Below are 15,328 nucleotides of genomic sequence, written 5' to 3'. Positions count from 1 at the left end.
AGAGCGGCAGTCTTTCAACTCAGCAGAAACACTGATATGAGTAAGCGAGCTATAGCCAAGGCATGCAGGATTTCATCGTCATCAATAGTTGCACTTAATGTTAAAAAAAGAGAAAATAAGAAAAAAAAAAGGGATTTTATGGAATCGAACCTGGGCCGATCACATCACTTGCAAAATATCTAACCACTGGGCCACCAAATAGCTTGAGTAGGGGTTGATCAATTTTAAGTTCAAAAATGTGTTTCCCATAAAAATGCAGTTAATAACAGTAAACAGGCTTACTAGAGTGCATTGTAGGTTAACCGAAATGAAGGCGCGCGAAACGTATTTTTTAACGTTTTTGACATATTTTTAATGTTAATAACGTACTCACAGGCTTTTGTACAAATTGCGAAAATAAAACACCGCTAAACACTGTCACGTCAAAATCGCGGATTTTTATTCTTGTTTCATAATTAATTTTCCGAGTTCAGGGGCTCACAGCCTCTTTGGTTTTTTAGGGCGCGACCGAGGATTGTAGTTGCAGTTCAACGGGTTACCATTGTAACTCGCTGAGATTAAGAAGATGATTACTCCGATAAAGTTGTTATAACTTTACGGGTTACAATGGTAACCCGTTGCTATTTGCATAATAGTGTACTATACACGAAATTATTATCTTAACCTCTACAAGTTGTGATGTTTTCTCAGCTTTTGACTGTCGTGGAAACGATGTAAACATTGCAGTTCACGAAATCGTTGCTCGTTATAACTAGATTAGCTGAGCGAAACATCTGCCGCAGGGATTTAAACTCACTTGTTCCGTTCCAGGGATCGGCGCATACAAGCTGAACACACGCCTTCTAATTACAGTCATCATGTGCGTTTCAATGTCGTCCACTACACTACCTTTATAACAAACGAAATCACTTTTAATTTCGTCGTGCAAAACATTAGCGTGTCCCTCTCCAACACTATATCCGATAGAAAGCGCAGTATGTTTTGTCAACACTTATTCACTGGATAGCGATTTCTCTGGTGGATAGCATTATCTTCTCTTTGAACAATTGCGCTCTGCTTAAAATTATTGTTAAACTGTTTGAAAGAACGTTGAGAAAAATACCACTTGAGGGCTTTGAGCACAGTATACAAGCGCTCTTAGCGTTTTTCATCGGCTTTTGCATTGGAAAACTCTTTCTCCTCGGAGATTGTGTGCATTATCTAAGTCACCAATTATTGTTATGAAATTACAATCAAAACAAAATGTTTAACCGACAACGTGCTCTTTGACGTTGGCTTAATGTTGTTCTCAAGTCAAAATCGCATACGAAATGAGAGTATACAAGTGCTAAAAGTCAACAATAGATCAAAGTGTGAAATACAATTAAACAATACATTTAACAAATGGCTTGGCACTTATTCATTAGTTTGTGTATTTATATTATCATAAATCTTCTTGGTACAAAAGGCTTCTCGAAGACGAAACGTAAACACTCATTTTTCCTTGGTACTTTCGTTCTTAATACGTGAAATTCAACTGTAATAAACTATCAACAAATAAAACAGCTTGTTGGAAGCGATGTTAAGTTACCTATTGCTAAATCGAAGTCGACAGATAGGCGTATTTCGCCATCAAAACGCGCGGAATAATGACCAACAACCGATCTCTTGATCCAAAAATGTTTTTCTCATCACAAGCGCTTGAGCCTTGAGTGATCTTGAGTTTACCAGATTTTCCGCGGAATAATCTTAGCCCATTTGAACTGAGTGCGCAGGCAGGAGAAAAGTCATATTTCGCTATCGAAACGCGCAGGATAATGACGGACGACTGACCGCCTGGTCCAAAAACCTTTCGCCGGGTTTGAAATAAGTTTCACTGCCGCGAAACAATCTTAGCCTCGATTTCAGCCAGTTTCCGGCGGAAGTTAATTAATTAATTCCAAGTATACACATTCAAATTTTTTAGTATCATCCCAACGGATTCCCGAGGTGGCGAAGTGGCATCGCTGCCGGCGGCTGATGTAGCTTCATCACCTCAAAGTCGCGGGTTCGAATCTTCCAGTATAGGGTTTATTCTAAATGGCTTGGGGGCCGAATAAACTCTCCCCGCGTGAAGATGCGACCCGACGGCTCTAGGAATTGGTCTTTTTTTATTTTTTATTAATTAATTAATTAATTTATTTATTTTTTGTTAATTTATTTATCTTTTGCTGTATTAGTGTACTAAAGATGTTTTTTTTTTTGGACAACATCACTTTTCAAGCATTGGTAAATCATGAAAAGAATTTGAAATCTTTTTTTATCTTATAATTTATAGATATATTAGTCTTGTTGGCGTAGAATGCTTTCTTTCATTGGATATTGGTTGAGTCAGCAGCTACTGCTTGAGTACATGTATATTATATTTACAGTATTTTTTGTAGCCCTAGCTCGTTAAAAGTGTTGCCACGATATCCAAATTCATTGTTTTTCTCCTCACTCTCAATTTCAATGTTGAGCTCCCCAACATACTGCGCAAATAATCCTTCATTTCACAACATTGAGCTTCCCAACATACTGCAACATATTACAATGTTGAGCCCCCCAACATACTGCGCAAAGAATCCGTCATTTGACAACATTGAGCTTCCCAACATACTGCAACATATTACAATGTTGAGCCCCCCAACATACTGCGCAAAGAATCCGTCATTTGACAACATTGAAATGGGGGACGGGGCGGGAAAAAATGATTTTTCTGATTAATCTAAAAAGTGACTGTTGCAGGCATGTATCATTTTAAGCCTGCCTTAGATGCTTTTGCAGGAAGAATAGGTGCCTTTGTAGACGCAAGCTGAGGCTATATTGAATTGAACGTTTTTTAAGTGAAGAATCTGCCTCTAAAACTTCAAAATAAATGAGATAAAATGAAATTGTCATGTACGTTAGTTGTTATAGTTAGAACAATTTGTATTGCGTTCTCCGATATCGTTTTTGATTAACAAAAGAATAGAGTATACAATGAGTATATTAAATTACACCCGATATTCGTAATAAAACTGAGAAGCGTTCAGTGCAGAGAACAAAAGAAATTTAACAAATTCAGCATTTGAAAGGAATGGAACGAAAGTTCTCTCGCGCGATTACGTCTCAAGCGTTATAAAATGAGATAACGCGAATTCAGTTTGTAAAAAAAAACCCACAATGTTCTTTTGTGGATAAAATATAGAATAACGTCACACGATTGCGTCCCAAGCGTGTCAAATCAAATGACTCGTGACGGACTGGTGGTTAATATTAAACTATTGCAAACGACGGTTTTCCTATACTAAATCGCAGTTTTTTGTTCCAAATGGAATCCGTGCTGCCAAGTTATCTGCTAGAACGTTAAATAACTGTAAATATGGTGATTTTGAACGGTTTACAAGAGGATTTGTGCTTATTTTAACGGTTTACAAACGGTTTACACGGTTTACAGCTATTTAAAAAGAACTCTGATGATCATCTTTTATTGTCTATGTAAACCGTTGTAAACCGTTGTAAACCGTTCTTTTACGCTTTGGTTGTGTTCAACATACAAAGTAAACCGATTGTAAACCGACTGTTACTAAGACTCATTCATCTCTTTTCGATTTAAAAAGGAGTCGAGAATATTCTGAAATCTCGGGTTTTTCATTGTTCACTTCCCGCGGGTAACGCGGGATATCGATACATGCCCGTGCAGTCTGCCTCTTTTAAGCCATCTTAGGTGATCAATTATTGTACACTTACCTTTTAACAATAGATTAAAAGAGTAGATTCTTCGATAAAATCACTTTAAAATCAATATAGCATCAGCATCTTTCAACAAGCACGCGTATTCTACCTACAAGAGCATATTTAGCCGCCTTATAACACGATATCCATTTAACAGCTTAGAACATTTTGCCTTGTATCTCAGCATCTCTCTTCACTATTCTTCTCCACTTTAGCTTTCAGCTGGAACCTCTTTACATCTGCATGTGCTTGCTTGCGCATTTTTTCAATTTCACCTAAGTCTTCAAAATACCTGTCAACTCTTTCCTCCAGTTCTCGGAGCGCTCTTTGTAGTCTGTCAATAGAGCTTTCATCATCGTATTCTATTCTAACAAATCCTTTCAATAGCAGTCCAATCAAATTTTCTCTAGTTTCACTGCCGAATCTAGGTTTTCTGTTGCAAGCAAGAGCTACGTTGCTCTCGGAAAGCTTTCTAGTCTTTGTCCGTTGTCGCAAGTGACGCAACAATCGAGTCGTTTCCTTCGAAAAGAGAGCGCGCGCTTCCTTTAAAATATCCGCGCGCTACACAAACTAAAATATTAAATAATGATTTATTTTTTTATATTGCTCAATTATCCATGTCAAAATTGTCAATTGTACTTTACAACCTTAAAAAGAGCTAAAAATTAAATTCCAAATCAACTACAATCTTGGACGAAACCTGTTGAGACAAACGCATTTCACAGATTTTTTGCAAACTTCTCAAATTGCAATGTTATCAACACAACAAAAATTAGTGAAAATTTCTCGTCGAAGAGTGTGTGTATTATCTAAGGCACTAATTATTGTGATAAAGTTACAATTAATACAAAATGTTTAACCAACAACGTACTTTTCGACGTTGGCTTAACGTCGTTCTCAAGTCATAGCGGGATATCAAATGGAAGTGTACAAGTGCTGAATATAATTTTAAAGTATAGCAATCGCATCACGCGATTACGTCCCAAGCGTGGCAAATGAAATTACGCGTGACGGGCTGGTGGTTGATATTAAACTATTGCAAACGACGGTTTTCATATACTAAATCGCCTTTTTTCTGTCCCAAATGGTATCCGTATTGCTAAGCTTCCTGACACAAGATTGTCTACGTTATATATCGTGAGTTCAAGTCACTAAATCTAGTCGTTCGAACAATCACAAAACAGCTGTAATTTTCGCGGGAAAAGGGAGTGTTACTGTTGTGGGCAGCATGACACCTTTTTTGTTGCAAAATGGCTATAAAAGAAATCCCGCTGAACACCTAGCCTAATGCACACGTTAAATAGATCGATGCATAAACAGAAAAGCGGGAAAAGGCCCAATCTTAGAATGATTTTTGAGAAATTTATCGCCGCGCAGATAAAAGAGCGGCAGTCTTTCAACTCAGCAGAAACACTGATATGAGTAAGCGAGCTATAGCCAAGGCATGCAGGATTTCATCGTCATCAATAGTTGCACTTAATGTTAAAAAAAGAGAAAATAAGAAAAAAAAAAGGGATTTTATGGAATCGAACCCGGGCCGATCACATCACGACCAAAATATCTAACCACTGGGCCACCAAATAGCTTGAGTAGGGGTTGATCAATTTTAAGTTCAAAAATGTGTTTCCCATAAAAATGCAGTTAATAACAGTAAACAGGCTTACTAGAGTGCATTGTAGGTTAACCGAAATGAAGGCCCGCGAAACGTATTTTTTAACGTTTTTGACATATTTTTAATGTTAATAACGTACTCACAGGCTTTTGTACAAATTGCGAAAATAAAACACCGCTAAACACTGTCACGTCAAAATCGCGGATTTTTATTCTTGTTTCATAATTAATTTTCCGAGTTCAGGGGCTCACAGCCTCTTTGGTTTTTTAGGGCGCGACCGAGGATTGTAGTTGCAGTTCAACGGGTTACCATTGTAACTCGCTGAGATTAAGAAGATGATTACTCCGATAAAGTTGTTATAACTTTACGGGTTACAATGGTAACCCGTTGCTATTTGCATAATAGTGTACTATACACGAAATTATTATCTTAACCTCTACAAGTTGTGATGTTTTCTCAGCTTTTGACTGTCGTGGAAACGATGTAAACATTGCAGTTCACGAAATCGTTGCTCGTTATAACTAGATTAGCTGAGCGAAACATCTGCCGCAGGGATTTAAACTCACTTGGGCAAGATTTCCGTACAGGACCCTACATTAATTATGCATACAATTTTCTGACTGATTCGTTCTTTTCATGATTGCTGTTTATGTATAGTGATAGTATGAAATAGTTGCATACATAATTAATGTAGGGTCCTGTGCGGAAATCTTTCCCTCACTTGTTCCGTTCCAGGGATCGGCGCATACAAGCTGAACACACGCCTTCTAATTACAGTCATTATGTGCGTTTCAATGTCGTCCACTACACTACCTTTATAACAAACGAAATCACTTTTAATTTCGTCGTGCAAAACATTAGCGTGTCCCTCTCCAACACTATATCCGATAGAAAGCGCAGTATGTTTTGTCAACACTTATTCACTGGATAGCGATTTCTCTGGTGGATAGCATTATCTTCTCTTTGAACAATTGCGCTCTGCTTAAAATTATTGTTAAACTGTTTGAAAGAACGTTGAGAAAAATACCACTTGAGGGCTTTGAGCACAGTATACAAGCGCTCTTAGCGTTTTTCATCGGCTTTTGCATTGGAAAACTCTTTCTCCTCGGAGATTGTGTGCATTATCTAAGTCACCAATTATTGTTATGAAATTACAATCAAAACAAAATGTTTAACCGACAACGTGCTCTTTGACGTTGGCTTAATGTTGTTCTCAAGTCAAAATCGCATACGAAATGAGAGTATACAAGTGCTAAAAGTCAACAATAGATCAAAGTGTGAAATACAATTAAACAATACATTTAACAAATGGCTTGGCACTTATTCATTAGTTTGTGTATTTATATTATCATAAATCTTCTTGGTACAAAAGGCTTCTCGAAGACGAAACGTAAACGCTCATTTTTCCTTGGTACTTTCGTTCTTAATACGTGAAATTCAACTGTAATAAACTATCAACAAATAAAACAGCTTGTTGGAAGCGATGTTAAGTTACCTATTGCTAAATCGAAGTCGACAGATAGGCGTATTTCGCCATCAAAACGCGCGGAATAATGACCAACAACCGATCTCTTGATCCAAAAATGTTTTTCTCATCACAAGCGCTTGAGCCTTGAGTGATCTTGAGTTTACCAGATTTTCCGCGGAATAATCTTAGCCCGTTTGAACTGAGTGCGCAGGCAGGAGAAAAGTCATATTTCGCTATCGAAACGCGCAGGATAATGACGGACGACTGACCGCCTGGTCCAAAAACCTTTCGCCGGGTTTGAAATAAGTTTCACTGCCGCGAAACAATCTTAGCCTCGATTTCAGCCAGTTTCCGGCGGAAGTTAATTAATTAATTCCAAGTATACACATTCAAATTTTTTAGTATCATCCCAACGGATTCCCGAGGTGGCGAAGTGGCATCGCTGCCGGCGGCTGATGTAGCTTCATCACCTCAAAGTCGCGGGTTCGAATCTTCCAGTATAGGGTTTATTCTAAATGGCTTGGGGGCCGAATAAACTCTCCCCGCGTGAAGATGCGACCCTACGGCTCTAGGAATTGGTCTTTTTTTATTTTTTATTAATTAATTAATTAATTTATTTTTTTTTTTGATAATTTATTTATCTTTTGCTGTATTAGTGTACTAAAGATGTTTTTTTTTTTGGACAACATCACTTTTCAAGCATTGGTAAATCATGAAAAGAATTTGAAATCTTTTTTTATCTTATAATTTATAGATATATTAGTCTTGTTGGCGTAGAATGCTTTCTTTCATTGGATATTGGTTGAGTCAGCAGCTACTGCTTGAGTACATGTATATTATATTTACAGTATTTTTTGTAGCCCTAGCTCGTTAAAAGTGTTGCCACGATATCCAAATTCATTGTTTTTCTCCTCACTCTCAATTTCAATGTTGAGCTCCCCAACATACTGCGCAAATAATCCTTCATTTCACAACATTGAGCTTCCCAACATACTGCAACATATTACAATGTTGAGCTCCCCAACATACTGCGCAAATAATACGTCATTTGACAACATTGAGCTTCCCAACATACTGCAACATATTACAATGTTGAGCCCCCCAACATACTGCGCAAAGAATCCGTCATTTGACAACATTGAGCTTCCCAACATACTGCAACATATTACAATGTTGAGCCCCCCAACATACTGCGCAAAGAATCCGTCATTTGACAACATTGAGCTTCCCAACATACTGCAACATATTACAATGTTGAGCCCCCCAACATACTGCGCAAAGAATCCGTCATTTGACAACATTGAGCTTCCCAACATACTGCAACATATTACAATGTTGAGCCCCCCAACATACTGCGCAAAGAATCCGTCATTTGACAACATTGAGCTTCCCAACATACTGCAACATATTACAATGTTGAGCCCCCCAACATACTGCGCAAAGAATCCGTCATTTGACAACATTGAGCTTCCCAACATACTGCAACATATTACAATGTTGAGCCCCCCAACATACTGCGCAAAGAATCCGTCATTTGACAACATTGAGCTTCCCAACATACTGCAACATATTACAATGTTGAGCCCCCCAACATACTGCGCAAAGAATCCGTCATTTGACAACATTGAGCTTCCCAACATACTGCAACATATTACAATGTTGAGCCCCCCAACATACTGCGCAAAGAATCCGTCATTTGACAACATTGAGCTTCCCAACATACTGCAACATATTACAATGTTGAGCCCCCCAACATACTGCGCAAAGAATCCGTCATTTGACAACATTGAAATGGGGGACGGGGCGGGAAAAAATGATTTTTCTGATTAATCTAAAAAGTGACTGTTGCAGGCATGTATCATTTTAAGCCTGCCTTAGATGCTTTTGCAGGAAGAATAGGTGCCTTTGTAGACGCAAGCTGAGGCCATATTGAATTGAACGTTTTTTAAGTGAAGAATCTGCCTCTAAAACTTCAAAATAAATGAGATAAAATGAAATTGTCATGTACGTTAGTTGTTGTAGTTAGAACAATTTGTATCGCGTTCTCCGATATCGTTTTTGATTAACAAAAGAATAGAGTATACAATGAGTATATTAAATTACACCCGATATTCGTAATAAAACTGAGAAGCGTTCAGTGCAGAGAACAAAAGAAATTTAACAAATTCAGCATTTGAAAGGAATGGAACGAAAGTTCTCTCGCGCGATTACGTCTCAAGCGTTATAAAATGAGATAACGCGAATTCAGTTTGTAAAAAAAAACCCACAATGTTCTTTTGTGGATAAAATATAGAATAACGTCACACGATTGCGTCCCAAGCGTGTCAAATCAAATGACTCGTGACGGACTGGTGGTTAATATTAAACTATTGCAAACGACGGTTTTCCTATACTAAATCGCAGTTTTTTGTTCCAAATGGAATCCGTGCTGCCAAGTTATCTGCTAGAACGTTAAATAACTGTAAATATGGTGATTTTGAACGGTTTACAAGAGGATTTGTGCTTATTTTAACGGTTTACAAACGGTTTACACGGTTTACAGCTATTTAAAAAGAACTCTGATGATCATCTTTTATTGTCTATGTAAACCGTTGTAAACCGTTGTAAACCGTTCTTTTACGCTTTGGTTGTGTTCAACATACAAAGTAAACCGATTGTAAACCGACTGTTACTAAGACTCATTCATCTCTTTTCGATTTAAAAAGGAGTCGAGAATATTCTGAAATCTCGGGTTCTTCATTGTTCACTTCCCGCGGGTAACGCGGGATATCGATACATGCCCGTGCAGTCTGCCTCTTTTAAGCCATCTTAGGTGATCAATTATTGTACACTTACCTTTTAACAATAGATTAAAAGAGTAGATTCTTCGATAAAATCACTTTAAAATCAATATAGCATCAGCATCTTTCAACAAGCACGCGTATTCTACCTACAAGAGCATATTTAGCCGCCTTATAACACGATATCCATTTAACAGCTTAGAACATTTTGCCTTGTATCTCAGCATCTCTCTTCACTATTCTTCTCCACTTTAGCTTTCAGCTGGAACCTCTTTACATCTGCATGTGCTTGCTTGCGCATTTTTTCAATTTCACCTAAGTCTTCAAAATACCTGTCAACTCTTTCCTCCAGTTCTCGGAGCGCTCTTTGTAGTCTGTCAATAGAGCTTTCATCATCGTATTCTATTCTAACAAATCCTTTCAATAGCAGTCCAATCAAATTTTCTCTAGTTTCACTGCCGAATCTAGGTTTTCTGTTGCAAGCAAGAGCTACGTTGCTCTCGGAAAGCTTTCTAGTCTTTGTCCGTTGTCGCAAGTGACGCAACAATCGAGTCGTTTCCTTCGAAAAGAGAGCGCGCGCTTCCTTTAAAATATCCGCGCGCTACACAAACTAAAATATTAAATAATGATTTATTTTTTTATATTGCTCAATTATCCATGTCAAAATTGTCAATTGTACTTTACAACCTTAAAAAGAGCTAAAAATTAAATTCCAAATCAACTAAAATCTTGGACGAAACCTGTTGAGACAAACGCATTTCACAGATTTTTTGCAAACTTCTCAAATTGCAATGTTATCAACCCTTACCAAACCAACTGTGTTTTGAAACTGTTTTGAAGCTGATTTGAAAGTATTTTGATGATTTGAACACTATTTTTAAGCATTTAGAGCTATTTTTGTGCTATTTTGTAAAAAAGTTTAAATTTTGCTTCCGATTTGAATTATATTTTAGATATAGTTGAAACGTATTTTATGATACTGAAAAAAATTCTATCTATTTTCAAGGTATTTTTGTTTTAAAACAGAGTTTAACTAGTGCATTTTAAATCTGTTTCAAAACAATTACCACAAACAGTTAGTTTAAATAGTTTAAAAATGCTACTTTGACAATGTTTTGAATGTTGTATCCGCTATGGTTGTTGACTTAAAATGTAGTTTGTAAACTAACAGTACAAAAACAGATTAAAATAGGATATTTTAAATGTAGTTGGCAAGTTAACAGTATAAAATAGGTTTAAAATAGGATATTTAAAGTGTGGTTTACAAGTTAACAGTATAAAACAGGTTTTAAACATAATATTTAAAATCTATTTGAAATATCAACTCATGATCACGTTTTACAAAAATCTGAATTAAACATACGTAAATTTTTGTTCAGCTGACTAGAATATTTACAATGTGGTTTTGAAATACTAAAAGCAGGATCAACATAGAAACATATTTTAAATACACTATTTTTGCACTATTTTGAGAGGTTGCCTTACTCTCTATCCCCAGTCCCGCCTCCGTTTTATCTTACTTCATTTCGCGCACACTGAAGATCTGAGGAAAATAGACCGACTTATACACGTTTAAGAGCCTCGTAGGTATCATAAGCTTCTAGATATTTTATAGGCAAATCGAAAAATAACAATTAGCAAGTTTTGCCGGTCTGGATATCGATTGAAACCCACTGAAAACAAAACACAGGAGTTCCCGGGGGACGAGTTGCAAGCTCCCGGCAGACGGACAGCCGTGATTAACGGGATCTGTGAATTAAATGTTAATTAATCTCATACCTGAGACCTTTATACACAAAAGGAGCCTTCTACTTAGCCATGGAATCCCAGATTTTGTTCACAAAAGGAATCTTGTGCTTGTAATCCAAGAATTTCTCCCACCAGCGTACAGCACTTTTTGCAAATTGGGCGCGCTATTGTCACGTGTGTGTTTAATCATTAATTTTACAGACCACGTGATCCGTTCCGGGCCTTCTCGAACCACACCGCCATTTTAAATTTTGCCTTTAGTCGTTATATACAGTAAACGAGCTCAGAGTTGTACACGTATGTTCCATCATAGTTGGTTGAAATCTCAACTGAAATAGTTTCTTAATCGACGATTCACCTTCGGAAAGATGCATTTTCCAGCCGTATGGATTGATGACACCGTTAAAGGTAAGCTTGAATTGATTTAAGCACTTAAAAGATCTATCACATAAGCACATGTACACGAAGCAAAAGTTGTGTGTATCTTGAACCTCCGGGGGAAACTGCTTTGAGAAATCTGGAGTAAAATTACGGAGAAATACTTCACAAGGGAAAATTCAGTTATTGGAGGAAGTTTCGAGAAACCAAGGGCTGGAGTAATCGGGATTCTATACTGTAGTACATTATTCATGTCACTGCACTGTAATTTCAACTGAACAGAACGTTCAGTAAGCTTTACAAGTTAAGTTCACGTACTTCAGCCTGCGAAATAATTTATAGACTAAATCCGATTTCTTTCGTATGCAAAAACAAAGTGAAGGAATCAGGCTCACTAAAATATTTCGTTGCTTGGATTTTATAAATTAATGCCTTGATTTCACTCAATTTATATGAAGATGCAATCAGTTTAGTTTTTTACATTGTACATATTACACGTATGTGAGTGACCTAACTATTAGGACCTATTTTATTGTAATATGGTTTAATTTCGCCCCACTTTTCCAACCCCTTCCCCTATCAATGTGGTAGTTTGTTTTCATGAGCTCTTTGCTACAATCATACAATATTGGATTGCGAGATGGGAGATGGGGGTATTTAGAGCAGAGTACAGGGCTGCAATAGCAGTCAGTCACCAGACATTGGCTTACCAAATTTGCTCATGTCCAATGAAATGGCAATTGTAGTCGGACATAATGTACGGACCATTTTTTGATCACAAATTCATTTTACGGCAACAAATTGGTAATGTCCAACCACAATTTTTTTTTTTGGCGACCACGATGGTGTCTTAGTAGGAGATATGTCCTTTCAAGTGAAAAAAACTTATTTGCAGCCTTGAGAATGTGGTGAGATTTAATAAAAAAAAGTGTTAAATTTGCCATGTGATAATAACTGCCATTACATGTACATTTTAGTATATACTGTAACACACAGGTGAATAGTGCTTTACACACGTGCTGATTGGTTAACTCGGAGGTGATTAGCAAAGTACTATTCAACTCTAAGTAGTCAAGGAGAAACAAACTGCCTTCAAGCGTCGCTTTGTTTACCAAAAGTGATGTTTTGGTCCGCTTGTTATTCAACTTGTGTGGTACATGTACATACTAAAACAGTTATTCACCTCAGTGTCAGTGAACATGGTGGATTACTATTCACCTCCACTTCGGTGAATACCAGTTATTGTTAATTTTTAATATGTGTCAACAATTTTAAGCTAGGATTGTAGTTTCCGTACCAGACTGGTTTCAGAAAGGTTCCATTTACATGTACATGCAAGCACAAGCCTGGGTCCAGTCCCATGTACATGTATATGTACAGTGACTATACATGTACCCTAAGATAACCATGGATAATATTGTTCTGTCACACAGAACCTTTTTTCAGTCCCATTTCATTTATGGTCTTCATTATTGATCAGCGAGGACTGAAGTCCTAGCATTCTTTTGCCAAGTCTAGCCCAATCAACAGTTTGATTTCAAAATGGCAGCTCTGTACAATGTACATATTATAGATGAATGAAGAAAGTCAGTCACTTGCACATTTAAATCTGCTCGAACTGGTAGCTGCTCTGAATTAATAGCCTGCGTTGCAGACGAACTAAACCCTGGTATAGTCCGTCTGCGAAATTAAAGGCAGCCGAAAAGCTTGTTCCGATATCTCGCAGGTTTGCAAGGATCTGTGTATTCACTTCTGATTGGCTAGTTTCATATTACTTTCGAACGCGCTTTGTCACTGGACGAAATCAAACTTAAAACTGGTCATGCAAGACTTACTAAGCTAAAATGAAATTTATTTCGAAACACGGGATGAAAACAGTTCGACGTAATCGCCTAAATCAAGAGTCTGAGATGGACAGCTTTTTTTATAAACAGTATTAAAAGACAATTTTGTAATTATCAATTGGAGAAAGTGGAAAATTAAAGATTTGCCATGGCTGTTGGCAATTCAAACATGCATTGTGACCTCCAAAAAATTCCTGCAGCGAGCTTGTTTATTTTGAAGGTGATTAATTTCAAACCGCTTCTTTTACAGCTTTGACTGAAGTCTTCCTATGACTTCCTAGCAGTCAAGGTGTACTCCTTCGCTAGCAGTTTCCTTCGCTTGCTGTGTGCGCCTGGAGAGAGATTGTCTGTTACGCAAGGTACTCTGCTATCTTTGGAAATCTTCGCGCCAACATTCTGTTTGCACAGTATAAACAAAGAAAGTCTGTCAGCATGACCACAAAACAAAAGCTTGTTAGAAAGTAATGATAGTAATGTGAAACTAGCCAATCAGAAATGAATACACAGATCCTTGCAAACCTGCAGGATATCAGAACAAGCTTTTCGGCTGTGTTTCGCAGATGGACTATACCGAGGTTTTGTCACACATCCGGCTGCGACGCAGGCTATGAATTAAGTGAAAGCAGCATTTTTATTTTAATTCTTAGACAGAAGGCCCAAGGCCATTTGGACTATACTGAAAGCTTACATTCATTAAGTGGGTGAAAAACTGCATAGTCAAAGGTGCATTCTGTTGCATATTCAGGACCAAAACTCATTGTACACTTTATTATAACCTAGAGTCTAAAACTTGATGCATGACATTACCAAGAGTTCCATAGTTCCACTGTTTGTAAGACAAACCCGTACTATCATCATTACACATTACACATTTCAATTTAATTTATTTTAGTTTTAATTTATTTCATTTTCAATATGATCAAATGTGACTGGTCAACATATGACTGGCAAGACGAAAGGTTGACTGGTCAACTCCCCAATCAGTCCGGACATTGTCGTTCACCAGCCATTATTTCGAACCCTGGGCTTTGGACATGTTAAATCCCAGCTAAGTCCTGGGGGTCAGGAGACCAGGGTTTCAATTGACTGACACATTATCATCAGAGTTTACATGTTCCTCTAATGATGAACTTACATTATAAAGCTTAAGTGTATCCGAATAAGTGATCACATTTACACAAAAGGAATGGGATTTGTATTTTTTTTAAATGTAATCATGAAGATCATTTCTTAGGGTTTCATAATGTTGTTGTGAGTGCATAATTTTATTATGTAAATTAATAAATTTTTGAAGTCTATTTTTTTATTATCTTTGCAGAAAAATACCAACAGAACAAGCTGGCCAAAAGGAAAACCCTGCAGATACATGTACACTTGTTGAGCTAAGAATAAGTTAGAAATAACAATTAAACAAGTATTAAAAGAACCCTTAGCAGCCATGTGAAGCATGTCATGTTCATTTTAACACTGTGACATACAGTAAGTTGCAGTACTATTGCAAAAAAGATTCCATTTCATTGTGCAATTAAATTTTCATTATTTCAATGGTATAGAAAATGATGGAGGCTGAGGTCCTTTACATATACATGTGCAGCTGTATACATATAGTATTACATGTACATGTATTCACAGCGGATTCAAGTTTCAAGAGTGTTTAACGGCCACAGTTGTCGTGTTCGTTGTCACCGTTGAATTGATTCCGTTGCGAGGCAAAATGACAGACGTTGCTAGATGGGAATGACGACGTTCTGTCTGGGAAAAAGCATGTTGTTGTTTTCCCAGA

The 15,328-nt window shown here is 37.2% G+C and overlaps 1 long non-coding RNA gene across 1 annotated transcript; it reads left to right on the top strand.

Moving 5' to 3' along the window:
* The first annotated feature begins 11,542 nt into the window (after positions 1–11,542).
* Positions 11,543–14,971, top strand: LOC144654491 (uncharacterized). The gene is made up of 2 exons (XR_013570913.1): positions 11,543–11,731; positions 14,864–14,971. It is a non-coding gene; the product is annotated as an uncharacterized LOC144654491 (long non-coding RNA).
* The last annotated feature ends 357 nt before the right edge of the window (positions 14,972–15,328 follow it).

This window comes from Oculina patagonica, chromosome 5, assembly GCF_052425735.1.
Source record: "Oculina patagonica isolate OP01 chromosome 5, crgOcupat, whole genome shotgun sequence".
In the NCBI taxonomy this organism is placed as follows: domain Eukaryota; kingdom Metazoa; phylum Cnidaria; class Anthozoa; order Scleractinia; family Oculinidae; genus Oculina; species Oculina patagonica.
The sequence above is the reverse complement of the archived record's forward strand: the minus strand, read 5'-3'. Positions and strand labels throughout refer to the sequence as shown.